This window comes from Tamandua tetradactyla, chromosome 11, assembly GCF_023851605.1.
Source record: "Tamandua tetradactyla isolate mTamTet1 chromosome 11, mTamTet1.pri, whole genome shotgun sequence".
Classification (NCBI taxonomy): domain Eukaryota; kingdom Metazoa; phylum Chordata; class Mammalia; order Pilosa; family Myrmecophagidae; genus Tamandua; species Tamandua tetradactyla.
In genome coordinates, this window is record NC_135337.1 from 46,053,747 (window position 1) to 46,080,024 (window position 26,278).

The window sequence follows — 26,278 nt, forward strand, 5'->3', positions numbered from 1 at the left end:
TATTATAGCACTTAATATATTGTTATAATTGTCTATTTAGTTCTTGTTATTTGTTGATCCTTCTCATAACATTCTAAGCACAAAAGAGGTACACATAAAAAGATCATATATATGTTTATCATCTGGCTTCTGGAACTCTGCTTAGCATGTAAAAGAAGTTCAGTAAAAGTTATTGAAATAAGTAATAAGCCATATACTAATTTGTCCAGAATTTACCATAAAATATTATTAATGGGTGGGTGTAAAAAGATATTTATTTTAGGGCAAAATTGTGACTGATGCATCCTATTTGCATTTAGGAAAATTAAAGGAAGGCATCAGGCTGTCAATTTTTTTTAAATACTGAATCCTTTTTTCTTTAATTCTTCAAAATATAAAATGGATTATGAAAATTGAGACAAAATTAGATATTGATACATACAGTATTTTATTCTCTTTACTGGAACAAAATGAGGCTTTATCTGGGGGAGGAGATGTTGTTAATTCCCCTTAAGAATAAGAATCTAACAAAGCATTTTATAACCTCTACAGGAAATGTTATATTTCCCTTTCTCTCAGCAGAGGAGTTTCTTTTCTGAGCAAGAGCACTCAATATAATTCACACTGAAAATTAACTTCAAAAGCATCGTGCTTTCCTATCATCATTATTAAAGTCCTCCAGGTACTCAGTCCTCAACCTGTTTCAAGCAGGAAATTGTTCAAGTCTTTTTGAGACATTTAGAAACAGAGAACCAATATATCCCTCTATAACCTCAAAGACCTATTAGTCAGTTGCAGACTGACAGGTCATTGCTTTGTTTTGCTCTTCTTTGCTTTATCCTGAGGGTACTAATGGCTGTTAATAATTGTTACATAAAGATAATAAAGAAGACACACAAACAGCATTATATAGTGGAGAATCCCATCAGATTGCCTGTGTCATTTTTTTTTCTTTATTCCCACTAATGTACATCAGTTTACATAATACATTTCTTTCAAATACAGATGTTGGAAAATAGCAGCCCAAATTGATATTATTCAGTATTCAAGTGGTCACTCATTCTGCCAGAGAGGATTGGAAACAACTGACCAAATGAATAACTTTCTTGTAGAAACTCCTTATTCTTTTAACATAGTTATTTACCAGAGCTCCATTATTATATGAAACATCTCTTGGGTTGCGAATGATCATTTATCAGATCAACTTTGTAGAGATTTTATCTTTCAGTGAGCTGGAAATTCATTCACGTTCACAAATTCATTATTCTGTCAGGTATATTCATTCTAAAAAATAAAAGGAGGAGAAGAAAGGAGAGGTGGAAGAAAATAGATAGACATGTCATTTTCTGACACATTTCATTCTGATACAAAGATTATCAATTTACTCTTAGATCTCTTTCTCTGTTGCATAATCCAGAGAATGAATTTTCCATTTCTATTCTTATGATTAAAAACAAAATCTGTACTTCAGTTATGGCTGGTGACTTGAAACTTCTAGAGGAAAAAAAATGAGTAGCTCTTAGTTTAAAGGCAATATATAATGTTTATACAGCTCTTTGTAAAATTGTTAAAAATTGCTGAGTGATTTAGCCTTCTTGAAAATTTGAAGAAAATTATTTAGGAAGAAAAATATAGGCTTGGTGATATTTTATTTTATTTACATTAGCAGTTTTTCTTTTTTCTTTTTAATTCAAACACATGCAGGCAATGTGGGCCAACTTATCTCTGTATTTCTACTATGCTATTATAGATTTTAACACATTTATTTATCTGAGTGTGAATTCCTATTGCCAAAGTCTAAGCAAACCTAACCTAAAGAGATTTATCTTTTTAGTAAAGATCATCTAATGCTTTCTTAGGGTAAAACCGTTTTTTCTTTGTCCTTACTTTGAGATTTGTTATTGTGGCTAACATAAAGGAATCCAACATCACAGTAAAAGTTAGTCTTAAGAGTTCTTGGATTTTCCTTTGAAGTGTCTTTCCTGAACAATTCATGATCAATTCCAATGCCCAACTCTGTGCAAGATGGCTGGATGCATGACTTTCACATAAATTATCTTTATTTTGTAATGAGGATCTGTATCTCTGACTACATCTGATTGCCCAGGCATATAATTCAGACTTTGAAACAGATATGAAGGTTAATGGTCTGTGATGAATCCTACCTAGTGCAAAAATTCTAGCTATGAGAGATACACTATACCGCATGATGACTAGTTAATAAATCAGACCTGACTCGGGACATTTGATTATGTGACATACAGAGAGAAACAGACAGTAAAGTAGTTTAATGGCCAAGTGACATTTGGAATGAATACACCAGTTTGTATGCTTTCTGACTTTACAGTTAATAGTGTACTTTGATCTAAACTGGATTGAATAATAAAGAAATACAGTTTCTTGCACAAGAAATACAGAACCAGGCATGATCTAGGGGAAACATTTCAAGGTCCCTGCTCCACTTTCCTGTGAATCATGTCCTATCTCTAGGTGTATTCTCAGGCTGGAAACAAAATGCAGTGGTTTGTAAGTAAATCCAGATCCAATAGTACCTGGAAAACAAAGAAAGCTCCATCACTTTTCTGATTATCCTATCTTCAGGAAAATGAATTCTTTCCAGAATCCCCCCAGAAGACTTGGCTCCTTGTCTCATTGGTCAGTATTTTCTCAAGTATCCATTATAATCCACCCATCAGCAAAGGAACTGGTTTTATTATTACCTAGATTAGAAGAGTATTTGAAGAAGATAGGGAGAAGAATCAACCCCAAAGTAAAGTAGATACTAAAAGCAGAGAGAGAGAAAATAGAAATATAGGACAGCAAAAAATCAGAGTTGTTTCAACTGGAAAGTCTCTGAGGTCTTGCTGAGGGTACATTATATATTCTGAGCCTCCTTACTTCCCAGTGTATCCCTACAACAAGACTTCTTAGGTTGAATTAAATGTGACATGTCTCTACAAACTGCTAAAGATTCTAAAACGGCATACTGGTTTCTAGGCAACACCACAAACTCTTCTCTTTCTTACTTTCTTACTCCTTAGTTTCTTTTCTTACTTTGCTATTACTTCCCTCAACTCAGTCATCCTTGCAACTGAAAATGGATCATTGTTCCAAATTCAATTCAGTCATTGTTGGTCATTCACCAATACTTTTCCGTTCCATGATTATCATGGGAGATCTCAAAAGGGGATAGCAAGATTGAGGTGAGTGTGTGATGTAACAGAATATCATTCTAATAGTCTTACTTACTTGTTTTTCTGTTTTTAATAGATTCCTCATTGGCACTTGATTTTCTTTCTCCTTACATATATGTGATTTTAAAAGGCTGCTTCTTCCTGCTCAGGATCATTGTTCCCAGTCAAAAATCATGCCTTTTCATGCAATCTTTCTTCAGAGTAAAAGCTGAACAGTCAGCCATACCCCTTGTGTCTGGGTTTTGTTTTATTTTTGTATTATTTTGTTTTATATTTTATTTTGTTGATCCTAGCTGTACAGGAAACTGAACAACCCACAAATAACCTTCATTATTTTTCCCAAGAGGCTTTATATTTTCATGAAAATGGATTTTATGTGACCTTCTCTCATGTGTTTACTAATGACAACTATATCCCTTTCCTCTCCTGCTACGAAATTAGAGTCCCATTCAATATAACAAACCATGGAAATCCCTAGGTTTCAAAGGTGTTGTGTCTGAGGCAAAAGCAATGGTTTAGTCCCCACATGCAGTACCATAGGAGTTTGATTTAACCAATCCATAAAATAAAGGATATTAGAATTGAGAAGGAAACTATTGGATCCAATATGATTAAACTGTGTTTATATTGCTGAATCATGATTTGTTTTAAAGTTGTTAAACATCTAGTGGTACTAGAAAAGTGCTTCTGGGCCTCAATATATATCCTTATCTGAATTTTACATTAAGACTTGCATTTCAAATACTCAGAAAAGAACAGGTTGTTTTTCTTTTATTGAGCTTCATAATTTTTTTTTTGAGGTGGAAGAACCCAAACTTCCTAATAACATAATCAAGCATTCCAAAATGCTAATAGTAATTCTTTCTAAGTAGGGAAAAAAACGAAGGATGTTAAACCATAATTTTTTTAGAATTCAAAATATATTGATTTATTGTTTGTTTGTTTTTATTTATTTATTTTTTTGCATGGGCAGGCACTGGGAGTAGAACCCAGGTCTCCTGCATGGCAGGCAAGAATTCTGCCACTGAGCCACCATCACACCACCCAAAATATATTGCTTTTTAACATAAACATTTAAAATGTTTTATCGATTGAAAAGAAATTGTTTCTTGTTTCATTTCTGTACTCCAATAAAAAATAAACTGTAACAGATTTTAAATTCAAATTAGAAAAGTCCTACATATGGGTTTTAATAGATATGTATAAATTCCTTTTGAATGATTAGTTGTATCTCAGAATGAAATGAAAAAGAGACATTAGATTTCCAAACTCAGTGATTGTCATCCTTTAAAATTATATTAATTAGAAGATGGCGGCTTAGTAAGACCCGCGCGTCTTAGTTCCTCCTCCAGAACAGCAACTAAAGAAACAGAAACAATACGAAACAGCTCCTGGAGCCACGACAGAGACCAAAAAGACAGCGTACCCCATTCTGGAATGGCTGAACGGGCAGAGAGAATCCGCTGCGGTGAGATACCCGAGGGGCGCGTGTTTTCCCGGCCAGGGCGGCTGGTGACCAGGGGTCCCTTCCACACACGTGGCTCCCCGGTCTGACTGGGAACGTTGGATAGCAGGGCCCTCCCGCCACCCTTGGCGTCTCGGGCCAGCTGGGCAATTTGGACCGGCACTCCCCCAAGCCGCGGTGGCCGGTGACCCCCCCTCCACCCGCAGTTTCCCGGGCCGACTGCGAGATTCGGATTGGCAAGTTAAAGGAGCCACAGCATCTTTTACTGGTGGGACCCGCAGACAGACGAGTGCCACGAGCGCCACCTACTGGGCAGGAAAAGAAAAACAGAGCCCAGAGATTTCACAGAAAAACCTTTCAAGCAGCCGGGTCCCACACCCAGGGAAATCTGATCAAATGCCCAGACACCAGCAGAAAATAATGGATCACACTCGGAAAATTGAAGATATGGCCCAGTCAAAGGAACAAACCAATAGTTCAAAGGAGATACAGGAGCTGAGACAACTAATGCTGAATATACGAACAGAAATGGAAAAACTCTTCAAAAACCAAATCAATAAATTGAGGGAGGACATGAAGAAGACATGGGCTGAACAAAAAGAAGAAATAGAAAATCTGAAAAAACAAATCACAGAACTTATGGGAGTGAAGGACAAAGTAGAAAAGATGGAAAAAACAATGGATACCTACAATGGTAGATTTAAAGAAACAGAAGCTACAATTAGTGAACTGGAGGATGGAACATCTGAATCCCAAAAAGAAACAGAAACTATAGGGAAAAGAATGGAAAAACTTGAGCAGGGGATTAGGGAACTGAATGACAATATGAAGCGCACAAATATACGTGTTGTGGGTGTCCCAGAAGGAGAAGAGAAGGGAAAAGGAGGAGAAAAACTAATGGAAGAAATTATCACTGAAAATTTCCCAACTCTTATGAAAGACCTAAATTTACAGATCCAAGAAGTGCAGCGCACCCCAAAGAGAATAGACCCAAATAGGCGTTCTCCAAGACACTTACTAGTTAGAATGTCAGAGGTCAAAGAGAAAGAGAGGATCTTGAAAGCAGCAAGAGAAAAACAATCCGTCACATACAAGGGAAACCCAATAAGACTATGTGTAGATTTCTCAGCAGAAACCATGGAAGCTAGAAGACAGTGGGATGATATATTTAAATTACTAAAAGAGAAAAACTGCCAACCAAGACTTCTATATCCAGCAAAATTGTCCTTCAAAAATGAAGGAGAAGTTAAAACATTTATAGACAAAAAGTCACTGAGAGAATTTGTGACCAAGAGACCAGCTCTGCAAGAAATACTAAAGGGAGCACTAGAGTCAGATATGAAAAGACAGAAGAGAGAGGTATGGAGTAAAGTGTAGAAAGAAGGAAAATCAGATATGATATATATAATACAAGAGCCAAAATGGTAGAGGAAAATATTATCCAAACAGTAATAACACTCAAAGGTAATGGACTGAATTCCCCAATCAAAAGACATAGACTGGCAGAATGGATTACGACCCAGCAATACCACTGCTAGGTATCTACTCAAAAGATTTAAGGGCAAAGACACAGACGGACATTTGCACACCAGTGTTTATAGCAGCATTATTTACAATTGCAAAGAGATGGAAACAGCCAAAATGTCCATCAACAGACGAGTGACTAAACAAACTGTGGTGTACACCTACAATGGAATATTATGCAGCTTTAAGACAGACTAAACTTATGAAGCATGTAATAACATGGATGGACCTAGAGAACATTATGCTGAGTGAGTCTAGCCAAAAACTAAAGGACAAATACTGTATGGTCCCACTGATGTGAACCAACATTCGAGAATCAACTTGGAATATATCATTGGTAACAGAGACCAGCAGGAGTTAGAAACAGGGTAAGATAATGGGTAATTGAAGCTGAAGGGATACAGACTGTGCAACAGGACTAGATACAAAAACTCAAAAATGGACAGCACAATAATACCTAATTGTAATGTAACTATGTTAAAACACTGAATGAAGCTGCACCTGAACTATAAAAAAAAAAAAAAAAATTATATTAATTAAAATCCCACAGTAAGATACTTCTTTTTTCTGAGTTCTTGGTGGGACCCAAGATGAGTACCCTCAAATAATATTTAAATTTACCTCTGAGAAGCATGAAAATATTTTGGTGATAACAGTCTCTCTTTAACTAAAAAGTACACTTAATTAATCTATTAAAAATCTTTGTACCCCCAGGACCTCGCCAAGTGACTGCCACAAGATAATCGGTCTAGTGACATAATAAATGCCTAATGAATTACTGAGTAAATAAATGGGATTGAGCAACTTTAATTTTCTAACTGGGAGTCTTTCATGCCTAAATTATTCTCAGAAATAACTTAAGCACTCTCAGTAGTCATACTGGCTTTTATAGGAATTAGAACAACATGACATAACACCAACTTTAAAAGAAATTCCTACTTGTATGAAAAAGTCAATGCAACAAAATTCCCAACTTCAAATTCTATCATCCTATTAATCTACATAAATTGCATTTTTCCTTCCTCTGAAATGAATGTATGAAGAATATTGATGGCAAAAATACATGTTAAACAGTTAAGCTCTATATTTTATGTACAGCCCCAAATATCCAGATAATTTGAATGCAAGAAAATAACTAATTATTTTACTTTGCATTTGCAGTGATTGGCTTCATTAAAAAAGATTTATTATATTATGAGTTAGAAAAAGAAAAATTGTTAAATCTTCAGTTTATGAATTGTTAATCCTTTCTATGGAAGATTCAGCACAATTTTATCATAAGTTTTAAAGTAATTAAATCATAAGGGGCAAGATTTTAATTATCTTCTTTGCAGTATTACACAATGAAGCAATGATTTATGAATTTTATGGCGGAAACTTTGACTGTATATTTTTTTAAAATCCCTCAAAGGTGAATCAGTGGACTGATAAAAATTGAACTTTTCCATAGGCAATGTATTTTAAATTAGAATTTAGATTTATCTACTGAAGGACTTCTAGATATAAATGCAAATGTGTACATTTCTTAACTCTTGTTGAATTAATATTTCTGTGGGAATATTTCTTCTCCCTGGTTATATTTAATTAAATCATGTTCATGTAAATGTTCACCTTTTTTTTCATTTTATAAGGCAGAATGGAGAAATACTACATTTAATGGGTCAACAGATCCCCAAAATAATCACTAGTGAGAAGAAATCTGTTACACTATTTATAAAATAAGATGTTTACATACTAGATATAATGACACTGATTGTCATTAAATATTATCTTTATTTTTGTAGGGCCACATAATCTAAAAATGGAAGGTAGAGATGTTCATAAATTCACCCACAGAATGTAAAAATATGATTGAGAAAAACATATTCCAACACATTCCATGAAAACTTTCTGATATTTTCCCATAGGGGTTCATAAAATGAAATTGTGAATTTAATTTGAAACTATGTGGTCAGAGGTTTTTGTAAGGTCGTTGACTCAGGGCCTAAAGAATCATAACCAAAGACTCTTCTGCAGGTTAGCCTAGCAGTATTTCTAGATGCATGCTGTATGTTAAATATACTTCCTGCTATGATCACATCTAACAGTGTTCTTTCCAAAATTCCTTGTTCACAACTGGAGGGGAAGATACAGTTTTAGACAGTGATATTTATATAACATTCCTTATTGTGATTGGACCAGTGGTGGGCAACTAACATAAAGCTAGCAAACTTATAGGCTGGCCAGTAACCTACAACGTACATTCAATTGAAAAGATGAGCCAGCTTCATCATCTGGCCACTGAAAATAAGGAATGCGTGAGGTAGTTGGCAAGGTAAGCTGAAGCTGCATGCTTATAGCACAGAGTGAGATGTGGTATCCATGACAGATCATATAGAAGTGTAATGGGTAAGGAATTAGAAAAGTAAGCAGATTTGAATAGAGGACAGAAACATATCACATCAAGTATATGCTAATAGCTGAAAAGGATTTTTTTTCAATCTAGTATCCTTTCTCTATTCATATGGAACAAAACACAAAAATTTGGAAATGACCCTTCTCATATTCCATGTAGTTTTAGAGCAATTTCTATCTTATTATCTCATCCATCCACATCCCCAAAGCGAACATACAATTCAATCTATACCAGTGAATAAATTTTCAGCAATTTTAATCTTCAGGCAAGTCCCCAGGGACAGAAAACAATTAAAGCTGCGTCTTTCTAATAGCAAAACTTTTATGAGCTAGTCCACAAGAACTCTGTATATACCTACAAGATTTCTGGATATATTCTGATGCTTGTCTGGTTTTTCAATTATGTAAGCCATACAATTTCTGTCCAATAAATTACTCTTTTGTTTAAGCCGTCTTAAATTTTGTTTTAGTTAGCCAAGCTTGATAATTGGTTATTGGGTTAAAGTAAGAAAAGACTGAGATTTTGGTTTATATCCTACTGCTTTCATCTATCCTCTAAAGTCCTAGTATCAATTTATTTATTAAAATCCTTCATTTGTTTTATTATCACAATAAAATATTAAAAATTGGAATTAATTGGAAAGATACTGTATAGAATTAAGAAAAGAAGAATAGCTGATCAACTTGATTAGAGAAAAGACAGGCACTATCATGCCATCTTCATCAAGTAATCATTCCTTTTTTTGGTATTCATTTCTTGTTTTGTTACCGGGAACTTTTGGAAACTACATGTTTGATAGAGGACGCTAGATGCAGTCAGGTAAATTCAACAGTACCACAAGAACGAATAAGTTAGACCCAGAAAGTCCTAAAGGCAGAAATAATTTGAATTAGAAAGTAGCTCATTCTAATTATGTGTTACTGTTTTCACATTCCCACAGCCCACAACTCTGATTCCATGGAGAGTTTCCTATAACTGCATGATGAAGGTTGTAAAAACTCTAACCTCATTTACAGGAGACCCTATTAACTATGCCTGCACTACTTAGAAGTACATTGCTTAGGCATTTCAACTTCACAAAGAAGTGGCCTTGAAGGACTAAGGAAAATGGTACTTCCAGTGGGCAGGAATATGTGTATTCATTCGTTTTTAACTTTGCCTGAGAAGTGAGGTGATCGGAAGTCAAGACATACATGAAGCTTGATTAGAAGGGACGAGTCTTGGGAGGAGCAAGATTAGAGGGTTAATGGAATGATTTCTAAATGTTTTGTTTGTTAATTTTTTTAATTAATAAAAAAAGTTTAAAGAAAAAAGATTAGAGGGTTAGTGGCAAAATTTGTAGAACAGGAAACTGAACCTCTTAGAATGATTCTGGAACTTGAAACTCTCTATGTTCCCTGTGACCACTCATCAGATCTTTCCCACCCCATCCCCAACCCCATAAAAGAAAAAACACACCATAAAGCAACCATACAAGTAAAGCAATGCATAGACTAAAATTATGGATTTTCCTTTTTAAAACAGAAGGGAAATATTATCATTGCTAAGCTTCTGATTTGTTAAACTAGAAACACATTTTAAACCCCCTATGTGTAAAAAAATCTTCACATGTCTAGTCTTGAATTGATTAATTGAGAGAGACAGAAATTCGTCCTCACTGGATCCATTTCCAAGAGTCATTTAGGATTTGGATTTGTTTCCTTTACATGTCAGATCACTGCTAGCATACCCATCTAGGGACCAACTGATTATTCCATGCAAAATTTTATCTTAGCAAAGGATTCACTGCATGGGAAAGGCACACAAAAATTGCTTGTTTTCAAGGGATTTATTGTAATACCTGGTTTATCTCCTACTGGAAAGGGATTGCACACATTTTCACTTGTGGTAGGTATTGTGATAAAGATGGCTTCATTGGAGTATGCTCCTCTTCCATGAAGAACTGTAGAAATAAACAGGAAAAGAACGGTCTCCGATATATGTTATATTATATTGAGAATAGGCTAATTTGCTTTGCAGAGACAATTTGATGAGTCAGTTTTTTAAACTATATTGTCTCCCTTGAGAAGAGCTATACCCACACATCCTCAACTGTATTACACTGGAATTGCAAAGATTTGATATTGAAAAGTACTTAGAAAGATGAACAAGTGATAAAACAGATGACAAAGAAAAATGAAAGTAATTTCTTGTAAAACTACAAGAAAGAAAGTTTTAGAAAAATGAAAAACAACCTCAGGAAACTTTCAAGAACATACCACTTTCAAAGTAGAATAGAGACTGCATTTCACCCAAGATAGGCATTTAACAAAGGTGAATATGTTTTCATTATTCCTTTTCTCTTGCTATCATTGGTAATATTAATTTATGAACCACAACAAACTTAGAGCATAAATGGTGATTGTAATATTTAATTGAGCTAAGCAGAGTGCTACCAGGGTAAATGAATAAGTCAAATTTCCAAGTTTGTTTTATGAAAACCTCAGCAATCTTAATGTTATTAAAAGCCATGGTAGCAGATTATTTTTTTAATAAATTTTCTTCTGATGTCTCCCTGCAGCAAATATGATATAAATCTCATGATTCATATAACCATATCTAGCTAATCAAAATATGCATTTTTTCACATTGTTATATATTTGTCCTATGTTCTACAGAAACTGAAGCACACCAAAGATTATTTGATTTAGAAATTGTAGGAGAAATATTAGAATTTAAACAATTTTTAAGGTTTTCTACATTTCACCACTAGACTTTTTTCAAAATCACAAGGAAAACTAGCTTACAGATTTATTTATAATTTAATATTGCATCTCCCCCCAAAGATACAATTATACTGTGACAAATTATTATTATAAAAATAATTCATATCTAATGAATCCTTCCTGAGTGCATGGGACCATTCTAAGCTCTTTTCATATATATGTGAGTTCACTTTTGCTCACAGTTCAATGAAATAATTATATTATTATCACATTAACTAAAGACAAAACTTTGACCTAGAAATCCTAAAATAACTTCTTCTAGGTCACAGGAAATTGAACTAACATAATTAATATGAGCTGGTTTAAAACTATGCGGAAAATAAGATTTTCCACAAAACGATCGAACATAGCATTTCTCCAAGTATATTCTACTTTCCTATGAGGATATATTAGATGATCTGAGAGAAAGAACTCCATGATCACAAAATATCAAGAGTTGTTGTTTTCAACAAAGATAGTAATATACAGGTGTGTGCACATGTGTGCAGTTGTATATACACATACATATATGCATTATATTTACTTAGTGATGTCTGTGGATGTGCATAAAGACTTCAATATTTAATAGACCAATGTATATTGTGTTTTATCAAAAGGAGACCATACCAGGGGACAAGCCTGGCCCTGGCATCATGGATTGGGGAAAGCCTTCTGGACCAAAAGGAGGAAGAGAATTGAAACAACATAAGGTTCCAGTGGCTGAGAGATTTTAAGTAGAGCTGAAAAATCATTCTGGAGGTTATTTTTATGCAGTATATAGATATCCCTTTCAGTTTTTGGTATATTGGAGTAGCTAGAGGGAAATACCTGTAACTGTTAAACTGTAATCCAATAGCCTTGATTCTTGAAGATGATTGAATAATGAAAGAACTTTTAGGGTATGACTGTGTCATTGAAAAACCCTTGTGACTGACACTCCCTTTATCCAGTGCACGGACGGATGGGTAAGAAAAAAAGACAATAAATAAATAATAGTGGGAAGGGAGGGAATGGATGTTTTGGGTATTCTTTTTCAGTTTTATTATTTTTCTTTTTTTTTGGAGTAATGAAAATATTCAAAATGGATTGTGATGACGAATGCACAGCTATATGATGATATTGTAAACCACTGATTATACAATTTAGATGATTATATTGTATGTGAATATATAATATATCTCAATAAAATTTTATCTGAAAAAAGAAGGATTATAGGCAGGGAGTCATTAAGTCAAAATATTTATTGAATTCTTTACCTTTTAGGTACTGGATTAGGAACTAGGAATGTAAAAACTACAGAGACATACATAGCATTGATTTCTAGAGAAAGCATGTGTGATGAGAACTATGAAAAAATCCAAGGTATGATCTTGTATGACATGTTGAGACAATCTTAGGGTGCACAGATGGTTCAGTGGTAGAATGCTCGCCTTCCATGCAGGAGACCCGGGTTTGATTCCCAGACCATGCACCCCCCCCCCCAAAAAAAAAAACAATCTTAGGGAAATCTTACAAGAAGTGACATTTAAAGCGGTAAGAAAAGGATGTGTAAAAGAATGAGTTACTTAGTTGAAGAGCAGGATAGAATGCTCCAAGCAGAGGTAGATGCAAAGATGCAAAGATGCTGAGGCAGGAGAGAATATGCAAATTCAGGTAATTGTGAAAAGACCAGAACTGCTAAAATAGGAAGAATAAGATACTGCTTGAAGATAGATCGAACCAACTTGTCAAGGTCAGAGACCTTGTAAGCTCTGATAAGAATTTTGGATTTTATCTTTAGTGTAATCAGCCAATAAAACTTTTTCAGGAAATTTATGACAATATCAATTATTCATTATGTAAAGACAAAGAGCAATTGCCACTTAACCTCATGGTCTGGTTTCATTGCAACATCAAGTTCATTCACTGTACCACCAAAATGTGTATTGAATCTATTTGTTTCTCCCAATTTGTACTGCTGTCACTCTAGTTGAAACCACCAACTTTTCTCAACATACTATAACAATTCCCTGCTAACCGTGTTGCTACAACTTTTGCACTCCCCTCCCCACCAACTTTAGTCTTAACTCAGTAGCCAAAGATCACTGCCACACATAATCAGACTATATGACTCTCCTGGTTAAATACCTTCCATAACATCCCCTTGCAAATAAAGTACCAATGCCTCACCATGAGCTTCAAGACACTTCATCCTGTGGTTTCTGTCTAACTCTCCAATCTTGCCTATTCCCAGCTTTGATACTTACTGCTCCCTCAGTCTGTCTTCTCATCATGTACTCTGCAGTGTAGACACTACAAGGGGATTTATGGCAAAAGGGGGAGGCGGTCAGAATACACTTTCCATCCATCAATATATGGTTTGTAACATTGTTGCTCTTTTTAGTTACAGCTCTCTTAGATTTTTATAACTGTGTCAGGACCCACCTGATTATCTCCAACTTCAGGATGCATTTCATACAATTTAGGTAAAAAAACCTCCACAAGGCCTGATATCTGATTTTTTTCCGAGAATAAAATAGAATTTGGGCTTTGTAAAATATCTAAGTTTATAATTATCTCATATTTTTATTTGCCATTTCATATGTAGACATATGTAGGGGGAATCTGTTTCTATATAAGACTTAATTGTGAGACTTAATTTGTCAGACTTAATTCCCTAGTGAATCAGATATTAATACTGAGACATAATTTCCGCTGTCTTTGTGAATTATGAACCTCTTACTACTTTACACATGCTTCTGTCAAACAATAGATTGACTGCTAATGTCCTTCAGTATCTTTTTCTACACTGGATTCTGTGACCTGGGTGTGGTTCCTGAGTTGATTACTCCATTATAACAAAGTGACAATTCTGTAAATAAGGAGCTAACACTGTCTGTACAGGCTGTGTGTGTGAGTGTGTGTGTGTGAGTGTTTAACTGTTCGTTCGTAAACTACAGGAAATCACTCAGACCTAATTTCCTACATGATTCAATAGGGTAGAAGCCAAGGGAATACAGGCTAGTGTGACTTTAAAATATATTCCTAAGTTTTATTTGTAAATTTCAGTTAAAACATTTTTAGAAAAGTTATGCTCTGCCCTTTAACATCAGGAATGTGTATGTTTGCTGGAATTATTAAATAAAGTTTAGCAAATCTGGAGTTGCTAATCTTAGCAATAGGAATCACATCAATTTCACATAATATATACATGTGAATCTTAGAACTAGAAAAACTGCCTGTTCAAAAGAAATGACAATCTAATCCTCTAGATTGGTGTTCAAAGTTAATATAGTTTGCTTGTATTGTGATTGTTTGAGCTAATTGTTTCTCATGATACTTAATCTTTACTTGGTTGCCAGATTATTGATGTCTCAACATATTCCTTAGAAACACTCATATTATTAGATCTCACCATTACATACTGAATCTGTGAATTTGATACATACACACATTTGTGGCAAGGATTGCTTAGTAGGCATGTGAACATTTCTAAAGAAGAGGAAAATTTTTGAAGAAAATGTTGACAATATTAATGAGTCAATGTCTCTGGCAACAAAGTGGTCCCTTATGGAAAAAAGAAATAAACCAAAGAAATAAAAAATAAATTAGAATAGCCAATCCACTCAAAAGACAGCTGCACTTGGAATTTCAAGGTAGGAAACACCTTATAATGCAATTTCCACATCATAATATCTGAATATCAGAGTGCAAAAGAGACTGTCTTCACATCTGAGAGGAAAACTTGGCTCAGTCTTCCATCTAGCTAAGAGATAATAAAGCATTTATTCTAATCCTGAAATGGATACATGGCAACAACATTGTGTTTTCCTCAGTTGAAAAAATATTCATTGTAAATGTGTCTCTGAAGCCGTTTTTAATCAAAGCAATTTCAGGAAAATTCCTTCATTGCTCTGCTAAACTAATTGCCCCTGTCTGGTGTGACAGCAAAAAAAAAGCAAAACCCAAGAAACTCTAATGCAGGAGTATAAATAATAGTCAAAGGAATAGAGTTTGATTTTCTTGGCTTTCTTCATTCATTCATTCACAACCATTTTTGAAAGGTATGTGTCAAAACCGTGCCAGCAGGGAGATCTGAGATAAGACATTATGTATAGACTTTAATAAAAGGATTCTGCCCAATTTCTGTCCGTAAGGGTGGTCACTCAGTGTCACGGTCCTATCTTGGCTCTGTCTTTGACTTTGGCTGATTGGAGCAGTGGTGAACTTGCAATCCAAGTGGAATAATCAAATATTCTTTCAGCAAATTCGGGAAGTTCTGTTCATAGTCAGAAAACTAGTCTGCATATGGCTGCAACTATAATGGATAAACTCTTGAGCTCCAGGATGACCATCTTCTATTTTTCTATATGAACAGAATCAAGGACCAGGGCTCCACAAAGAGAGAAACAAAAATAAACGAATAGAGAAAAACAAAGGCAATGGCGGGAGAAACCTCCCTTGGCCTAGGTTAGATTTTTGTTCCCTTTCACTTTGTTTTTTTCTCATGACTTACTCTACTAAATTAAGCATTGCTAATTACTTATAGTAGAATCCCCCTTTTTCTACTAATCTAGTTTGCATCATTTTCTGTTAATTGCAATTAAAGGAGATCTAATCAATAACAGAGTATTTTAATCTAGGGTAAAGCTGGAAGACTAAACAAATAATGCAATAGAGGAGCTAAGTGATAATATAATCAGTAATAGACTACAAACTAGGCTAGAAGAGGTGAGAGATGATGGGGCAGGAAAGAAGTTGGAAGTAAAGATGAAAACAAATGTTTCTGGAGTGACTGTTGTAGTGCATTTGCCATTTGACTAATTATGAAAGATATATAGCAGGAAACAAGTAACTAGGCACATGAAAATATGAGAGAGTATATATGGTCCATGTATATCAGATTGGGGTTTGCTCTGTGTCTTTGTAGAGAATTTTGTGGAAAGACTTCCAGTTAACAATTACACTGAATCAGAGGAGCCATTCTTATTTAGGATAAGGGGGGTTTGGAGAAAACCACACATGCATAGACATGTTCACACAGAAGCACACACACGTTCCTTTTTGCCACAGCATCAGGCCAATTACCAGAATGGTGGCCATTAATTCAGTATCTATTTCTTTGAGATGCTGTGGATACATAAAACTCATGAGGTCAGCACAGTTGTTATCAATGGAAAATAAAATGCCTACCAATTTCCCTCAGATAAACTTTGTTATCGATGTTAAAGCAGTAAAATCTCTTGTTTTAAAGACTATTTGCCAACCTCCATAAGGAATGTGAATTTTCTAACAGTTTCGCACTTAAGAACTCACTTACTTCTATTGGCTGTGTTTTCGGCTTGCTGTTTAGTTCATCATTATGAGCAAAACCTTACTGACCTTTCCTCCACTATAAGAAGGAACTAAGACATGTGTCATCAGGCCTGCTGTTTTTCAAAGGAATCTGTTTTGAATGAATGAAATCTGCTACTGCCGCACTATTTACATTCATAAAAAAGTAATGCCTCAAGAAAGGTGCGAAGCAAAGTAAATTGTCTTTTACAACTTTGTCAGATTTCACCATGTTTTTTCCCTTTCTGATTTAAGAATACTAACTTCAGAGGCCAGAGCTCCATTCTCAAAGGAATATTAAATAATAAACCATGATAAAATAATAAAACAAACAAGAAACACCAAACATACACACAAAACAAAGGAAAGGAACAAGACTACTAAACCAAAATGAGGGAGTCCACATTTCCCTGACAGTCAATGAAATCCTTAGGTTCTTTGACCCCAAGATTTTCAAAACTCTGAAACTATCTCCTACACTCCTTTGCTTTCTATTTTTCATGTAAAAAGTAACCTTATTTGGAGAAATGCATTCAGATCTGTGCTTTGCAATACTGATACCAATCAAAAGCATTGGGTTCATTGCCTTGTGTGCTCAGATGACCAATTCCTGAGACACCGAGAGAAAGACATTGTTTTAGGCACAAAGCAGGAGAGCAACGGCCCATGGACCTAAAATTCTGTCTCCCCAAACGGCAGTAACTCTGATAGTTTCATAGTCCCAAAGATGGGCAGGTTTTAGGATAATGAGTACAATGATGAGATTAGATATGATCTAATTATTAAGCATGTGCAGCTTGATTGCATAATTAGTCTCAGAATGTATATAAGAAAATGGCAGCCTTAATACAATGATGAGCATGATTTTCAGTATGTAATGAGGGTTCACTCATAGGTTAAAGTCTAAGCTTTTATCATGTCCAATGGGCCCAATTTGGTTAGATCCAGTTTCCTCATCTAGCAAGATAGTTTTGGAATTGGGGTGGGTTATTCCTGGGCTGACTCAAAACCCTTTATTTTTAAACATTAGGGGGCTATCTTTAGAGATCATAAGACTCTAAAGCTGAAACTCAGTATAAGCGGGTACCAGAGAGTCAGTCATAAGGTTTTTACAATCATCAGGCTCTATAGTTATACAATTATTATTAAACATCAAGGCAGCTGGATTACAGTTAGGAAGTTTCAAGTCTTTCCCTCTGATTTTCTAATATACTAGAAAGTAAAAATAAATATCTATTTAATTAGTCAGTAATCAAAATCATTACTTAAATCCCAAATAGTCAGTTAACAATACCACTAGCTCATATATCACAAAATTTTCTATCTAAAACTTTGAAATTCTTCAAAGTTCTCTCCCATTACTAAAAGCATGGCTGCAGAGCAATTAGCATAAATTAAAATTTGTTTTACTATTCTATAGATTTCTTAAAAATATAGCTCCCTTATTATATGCTAGTTAGAAAAGTAAGATTATCCTATCTTAAATTTGCTTTGATGTTACTTCAGAAGTCTGCATTGGTCCCAATCATTCCAAAATGAAAATGAACTTCTCCTTTAGGGTGGAATTTGATTGTTCCCTAATTAACCACTCACTTGCACTGTCTTCAATTGTACCTGGTCATATTCTTTCCATCTCTTGACATAAGAATATTATTTTGAATCATTTCAATGGATATTTCCTTCAAATCTCTTCTTCTAAGGCCCTGCTAAATTGTCTATTCTGCCCTCCTTTTTAAGATTTTATTTATTTATTCTGGAAAAGAGCTCATTGAAATTCTTTATGGCTACCATTGCCCCATTAGCCCCTTCTTCTCTTTAGCTCATTATATTTTTAAACAGGGCAGTTCATATATATTGTATCATAGATAGCCCTTGACTTAAAATATTTTTCCCAGCCATAATTGTACTACTCTAGCTATAATACTTGAAACTACTGGTAAGACTCCGTAGCTTATAAAACATATTTCTTTTCCAACCAAGCAAAAGGGGCAGCCCGTATGACAACAAACATCATGACTTTATTGTCATTGACACTGTTACCCAAATTCTAATCAACTAAAATCAGACTATGTTGACCCTTTATGAGTAGCTTGTGTTTATGTTTGTTATGTTGTGGTTTTTGTTATGCTTGTTCATTCATTTAAAAGGTATGTGTGTGTAGACCATGTGCATGTGTGTGCATAGCAGTTCTAAGTGTATGGCACACCCAAGAAAGAAATGACTGTATATGTTTGCTTCACTTAAATGATCAGATTGAAGCACTGGGCTTTACTTCAATACTAATCTCAGCATTCTGACAGTTTCAGAACTTTCAGTTGTTCTAGCCATGAAATGAGCAAGGAAGCAATAAAGAATCCCAGCACACCCCCCCCACCAATGTGTGCATGTGTGTGTGCAAATGTCTACTACTGGATCTAAAAGTTATACCCAGAGGATGAAGGATTCCCCAAAAGCAGAAATCATAGTTTTGTCTCGAGATAATAAGCAGAGCTGGAAATCATCCACTTAGGGTTCTATAATGCTATAGGTGGACTACAAGTAGACTACAGGCCCACTTGTGTTTGCTTTATTTCCCTCCCTCATAATTCAGTGCTTTTCAAAGCAATTTCCTATTTTCTGACAAAGAGAACTATGATTGCAAAATACCCTGCTCCCTCCTCTGCCTGGATGATCTTTAAGCTTTTACACAAATAAATGATCTCTTTCTACACTCTTGTTAATGAAAAATTTTGAAATTTGTTGTATTTTACTTACTGAATTACAAACAGTTCCTTTTCCTTCAATATTTAGATTTTTCTAGTTTTTCAAAAAATATTAAATTAAAATGCTGAATACTGAAAGAGTCAATAAGATTTTTTGGTAAGCTTTATATATAAATTCAAAGAAAAGATGTTGAAGAGCTGGCAGATTGAGGATGGTAATAGTTAGTGGACATATAGTGCAGGATAAATTACATTCTTTATGGAAATCTGTATCAAATAGTCTTTGAAATTTATTTCCTTTCATCAGGGCAAACCAAGACAAAAGATTATAAAAACAAAAGAAACTTCTATGTTATACTTAATGAAGAAACAGGACTTCTTTAATGTAAATTTATTGTCAAAGTAAAATGTATGAGGAATATACTTTGCAAATCTGTGATTTAGAGAACAATATGTACTTCACTTGTCCTTGAATTCCAGCACCTCATTTCTAACCATACTTAGTTTACATTTTACTTACAGAGATTAATCTTCTCTTTGCTAAGTGCATCGGAAATCATGAAAACTAACTATGTAAATGATGCTAGGAAATGTATCCCCCAAGTATGAAATAAAGCTCTAACTAGATAATGCTAATAAATATTAATATGTGAAGATAGCAGAGGAATATTAAATTATTAAACTTCCCAAAATATGAATAATAACATACCTAAAGACCTCAAAGCAGTCATTCAGTGTTTTAGGTCTTTATAGATATTAACAAAAGCAGAGACTGCAGAGAATTCTATGACTGAAAGCTTTATGACTTGAATCATCCTAAGAAGGGGAATAAACAGTGGTTACAGCCAAACAGATGAAGGATTTACTCAGTGGAGTATAGCCAGTAATTAATTCTAATAGATTCAGTCTACTTTTCCATCTTTCAATTTGTCAATGTTTCTTCTGCAGACATTAATACTTTTTTCTGAAAAAAATAAAGGGTGGTGTTTAGGGATTTCTGGAGAATGTACTTCTATCCTAACCGTATTACCTTTTTTTTTTGTCTTCAGATAATTGGATTATAAATACTGGTTTAGAGGGAATGGAATGATGTTAAACAGAAAGTAGAAGCCTCTATTACCCAAAGCAGAAGTGAAGTTCACCAAAGCTTCAGTGAATCATTCCATGGATGCCTAATATCTTTGCAGGTTCACAGAACGAAAGATGAAATGAGTGGCAAGTTCCCTAAATCCCTAGTGCAAGCTAGCATCATAGAAGCAACCTTATATTTATTTTTTATTGGCTCCAGTGTTTGAAGAAATCATGCCCAAGCCATAACAAATAACATCAATTCAAAAGGGCACTCTCCCACTTCCCCTACCTGGATTGTTTCCAATATGCTCTAAAACTGCTTTAAGTGATCTTGTTGATGACTGGGTCAGTGAGGATTTTTTTAAGAAAGAATTTGTACCAGGGCCACAAAAGTTTTGTTTGCATATTAAAGAAGGGGAGAATAGATGAGGGGAAGCTTGATGGGATGCCAGATCAATGCTCTGGTTCCTTGTGATCACCCGAAACCCTACTTCCTCAGTTTCGTCAAAAAAGAAATAAAATCATACCATTGTATGTAGTAGCATTACAGCAAGAGCTGAACATCACTATAGGATTATTTCATATCACTGCAAAATTTGAGAGTGATCCCCATCCAACTGCCACATTTACAGCTACCCTGGTCTGTAGTGTAAATAAGGAAATTGATTTGGAGATATTAAAAGTCAGTATTCTTAATCACAGAACTACTGTTGCAGTCTAAACTGCACTTCTCGCTTAGTGGATTAGGTAAAATCAATAATAAGAAAATGGCATGGAAACAATTGAGTAGCCACAGAATGATTGTTAATTTTCTTACAAAAATCAGACAAACACACACAAAAAGGGATTATTAACAGAAGTACAAATCAAACAGAAGAAAGCAAAGAGTCTATAGATGTGATTTCAAGTAATTCAGTGAGTTTCTATACAGTGCATAGCTTTCAGCCTCAGTAAAAAGACAATTACTAATCCTGCAATTATCCAGCCTTATCACTACTTCCCATACATGCTGACTATGGCTAGAGTTCTAGATGATATTCTTTTCATTAGTGTGGCCAAAGGGAAATTTAATTAGAGATACATTTCTCGAATGGACAAGGGAAAACATAAGGATTAGCAAATTAATCCTAACACTTAATTACATTAAAATGTTTTAACATTTCGTATAGGAAATATTGACACTCTAGCTAACCTCCTTTTTATCTGTTCTCTCTTATATAACAGTTCAAAGCACTATTTTTGAAGGGGAAAAAAGGTGGGATATCCTTCCTGCAAGCTGGTGTACTGAACAGGAAGAAATAATCAACCTAGTTTATTCTGGACCCTATCAGTTCCTGACCACATTCCGTAAACGCAGGCACTTGGAAGAAAACAAACTGATCTACAGGTAACAGAAACCAAAATATGCACTGATGTAGAGATAGGAAACTGTGACTAAATGAATGCAGGTAAGTCAAAAATAGAGTAGTGGAAAGAAACCCTGGTGGAATATTTAAAGAGACAGCCACACATGCATCACAACCCACTATTGTCTGAGCCAACAACTAAATCGCTATTCCAGATATCTTGTAATCTCTGGCTGTCCAACTCTTTTTCGGCTTCTTTTTTCTTCCCGTCTCCCTGGAATGCATGTGGGTACAGGTAAGATAATACGTGAGTTCTTATGGCGATTTCTCAGCTGACTACAAGTAAGGCTCAGCTATATGGTTTTAAAACATCCATTCAAATTTTATGTGTGTTTGCTATAATTGTATTATTACTGTTTTGACATTTAAGAAACAGAAGCATGTTTTTCATTTTGGAAGGCACACATCTGTTCCTCAGAATTCTTTTTAGAAGCTATAGTTTTCTGGCAAGCACATATTAAGTTAAAGAAGCTCTTCACAAGTTTGCCCCCTACTCATGTCCCTCTATCCAAAATACCTTAAGAAACAGAAAATAAAAACTTTGAATAAACTTACAAGCATGAAGACTCTGCCGACATTGATTAAGTCAGTCCATATAATTTTCACTGCAAAGTAATCTATGCTAATGTAATTTACTAAGGAAGAAGGAAGAAGGAAGCTGAGCTGTGATGTATGGAGACTTGCCTGAGGAGGATAGGTAGCCCTGCACTTCAGAAAAATCGCATAATTCCCATGAAAAATAAATTCTGTCTGTTTTTATTAAGAAAATGTAACCTAAAATGCATATAATCATTTGTGCCTGGTTCTGGCATGTTGGAATGCCATCGTTAAAGGAGAAAAATCAGGAAATGTGCACAAGAGGAATTTTTGTGTGTGTGTTTTTTCATTTGGACTTTATTTTGGGAGAGGGATCTGTTTTGACTTTACTTTGAAAAGTAGAGATCACCAAGTCCATCAAAGTATAGTCTGCACAATAAAAAGCTGCAAAGCCCTCAGTACATATCTAGTTCATCTGGAATTTGTAAATATATTAACTTGCTGTTCTCTAGGGGGGAAAATGGTATGTTTTAGATGAATTTTGGATGTAAATTCTAAACAGGTGGACAGAGCAGCAGGAGGGTGATATCAAGCTTTCCACAGGGGGCCCACACCATATAGTCATAGAAAATGAATCACAGAGATTGGGGGAAAGGAAATCAGATTTGCCAAGCTGAATATTTATATATGAAAGGAGCATGAATTCTCAGTAAATTATACATCAGGAATTCAAAGCCATGTGTCTACAACTTGCAATCATGCAATTCTACTGCAGGACACTAAATGACCTTCACAAGAATGTCTACACATTTTTTATTTAATTTTTAAAATCTCATGCTATAGTGTAAGTGCTCACATGACAAAGAAAATTTTCCCATATACATTCTGCACATGTGCCTGGGAGTAATGTTGCTTTTTAATTACAAACAACATTTGAGAGCTTCCTGCTGGTGACACCATTTGTGACACTGACAGAAGCAGTTCAGATGGAGAGGTGATGAACTTTATATCCCTCCTTGTTAAATTATACAGAAGAAAAGAGAGCAGGGGAGCCCTGTGTTGTTTTCTAGCAAGGTACAAATCGTCCTGAACTCAAGCAATGGATGTTGCTTTGGGTCGCATATTCCCAGTGGGGACATCAATCTTTTCCTGGAATTTCCACTTATTACTGGCATTCTGAGAAATGGAGGTTTTGCATGGTTTCCCTGGTTGGCAATTTACAGTAAGCGTTAGAGCCTTAATCTAAAATGCATTTTACTGTTTTAAGGAACTTGGGAGTTCAGTGTTACAATCGGCCTTGGCCAACAAGGCTACTTTAAGCACGATGTGTCTCTCATTTATAAATGTGGAAGGAACCTCAGCAACATTTGCCCAGCCTTATCACAGCCATACTGATAGTCCCGGGTGTTTTGTTCTGCATGAAATGGGATATAATGATAATAATGCAATTAAGATTTACTGAGCATTTACTACTTACAAGACATTGGATTAAATGTTTTACATTCATTATCTCACTTAATCCTCACTCTAACTCTGGGAGTTAGCTAGCATTATTATCCCCATAAAAAAATGGATGATGAAGCAGTAGTTTGAAGAAGTTAATTAATTTACCCAAGATTACTCATTCTAATCATTGGTAGTCAGACTCTAATTTAGTCTTTTCTGAGACAATGCTATATAAGACCTCCCAGTACAAAGTTTATTGACTGCTTTCCATACTGATCATCTTAATTTTAACCACTTGCAGTAGCAGAGTATTAATATGCAAGTCACCTCAAGAAAGTAATAAGCTTAAGTGGTTTGATTTCATGTAGATTTTATTTGAGGTCTGTGGGGAAGTTCGCCGCTGACTTTTCTCTGACAGTAATACCATTGATCTAAACCAATGATCAGGGTGGTCACTTGGTGTCCATTCATCAGCTCCTAGGTATTTAACTTTCATTTTATTTTTATTGGAATCTCTCCTCTAAGCAAGCCAATAAGAAAAGACTGAAGACAACCATGCACATGCTCTCCTGCACCTAGTCTCATTTCATTGACAACATGAGAACCATTTGCTTCACCAAAGTCTAGATTCATAAGCCCTTCCAAATGGAGTAGCACTTGACCAGATAAGATACCAGCATGGTTTAAGTCTGTCCAACTTTATCCTTGATGTTCCAGACTGTTGTTAGACCAGAGTTCATCACACCTTCTTATTGTAGAGGCTCACATATCAACTCTCTGGGGATCTCCATAGAAATTCCTTACCAACAAATTTGACCAAAGAGAGTAAGAAATCCTCTCACTGCTGAAAGTCAAGATGACTTTTCAAATATTGTATCTTCGTAAGTGTCATGGTCAGGTTCATGTGTCAACTTGGCCAAGTGGTGGTACCTGTTTGTCTGGTTGGGGCAAGTGCTGGCCTGTCTGTTGCAATGAGGACATTTCATAAATTAAATCATGATCATGTCAGCTACATCCACAGCTGATTCCATTTGTAATCAACCAAAGGGGAGAGTCTTCTGCAATGAGTAATGCTTAATCTGATCACTGGAAGCCTTTTAAGGAGGATTCAGAAGAGACAGGCTCTTCCTGTTTCAGCTGGTGAGCCTCTCCTGCAGAGTTCATCCAGACCCTCCATCAGAGTCGTTGGCTTCACAGCCTGCCCTGTGGATTTTGGACTGTGCATTCCCACGGCCACGTGAAACACTTTTATAAATTTTATATTTGTGAGTGTTCCCTGTTGATTTTGTTTCTCTAGAGAACCCTAACTAATACAGTAAGAATTCTCTCTTATCCACTCTCTTGAACATTTCATAGTCTCAGAGTGGGTGAGGAAATCAAAAATTCTTGACCACTTTCTTCAGAGTGTGCTTTGTAAACATGCTTATTGTGATTTGGCAAGCCCTGCAACATATTGTGTATTAGTGCCTGTATATTGTATAAAACTTCAATAATTTACATGCTTTTATATCTATATCAATATCTATAATATTAGTATATCATTCTCTTTATTTATACATCTGTCTACCTTAAACTTGTTCCACTTTCCTCAGTTTACTATCTTTGAAGAAATGTTCTTTAAATTTACCCAATGTCCCACTCGCTTTCACATAATAATTAATTTAAAATCTCCTCCATTATTGTTCATATAACTTGTTTCCATTTTTAAAAGTAATACATACCATTTTAATTTCTGAATCTTTAACCAAATACTAATTAAAAGCATTGTGCATTCTGAGATGTGTAATGATTGAATTCACAAGCATAAATTTTAGGGTTCTGAGTACATATTGTTAAATTCACCTTCCAATAAGTGGTATGAGAGTAATTATGTTTCTTTGTACCAATAGGGACTTTGGATATTATTATTATTAAATGCCTTTGATTATTTTACTAGCTAAATTTAAAAATAGCAGGATTATAATATTTATATTTAAAGCTTTGGATTCTTTTTTATAGTTTAATATTTACAGGGTTTAAATTTAACACAAGAAAATAGGTTCAAAAGAAGAAAAGATATTTAATGGCATTAACACATCACCTGTATTATATTAATATTAAATTATTTTGAATGAATAAAATAAAATGGTAGTAAATATACTTTGTTAAAATGAAATAATCTATAATTATTTATTTACTACTACAAACAAATACAAAAAGTGAAAAATCTTTATGCAAAACAAAATATCTCATCCATTTTATTAAGAAACTTCCCTTTCTTTAGGCTTCCATTGTCCATTGTATGTGTTTTCTGTATTTTTTCTTGAAGTATGTGAAACTCATTCTGTTGCAGTTATTGCTGTGTCAGTATTTTCATCATTTCTGAGAGGTTTATAAATCAGCCATAGAAAATGTGATGCTGGAATAAACTTGGCATATATTCTTAGCCCGGAAGCATTATTTTTTTTCACATTTAAAAAATGAAATAGTTTGACTACTAGGAGCCTACAAGGGGCAAAATCT

At 34.8% G+C, this 26,278-nt stretch overlaps 1 long non-coding RNA gene across 4 annotated transcripts in view; it reads left to right on the plus strand.

Moving 5' to 3' along the window:
- Positions 1 to 2,981: 2,981 nt before the first annotated feature.
- The window catches only part of LOC143649504 (uncharacterized), a 78,997-nt gene continuing 55,700 nt past the window's right edge, over positions 2,982 to 26,278 (plus strand). For 2 of the 4 annotated variants that reach the window (XR_013159065.1, XR_013159062.1), the window contains exons 1-5: positions 2,982 to 3,182; positions 11,919 to 12,060; positions 12,565 to 12,663; positions 20,366 to 20,531; positions 21,612 to 21,774. This is a non-coding gene — a long non-coding RNA (uncharacterized LOC143649504). Of the gene's footprint in view, positions 3,183 to 11,918; positions 12,061 to 12,564; positions 12,664 to 13,684; positions 13,767 to 20,365; positions 20,532 to 21,611; positions 21,775 to 26,278 lie in introns of all 4 variants that reach the window. The other 2 variants (XR_013159063.1, XR_013159064.1) reach the window with 2 other exon arrangements.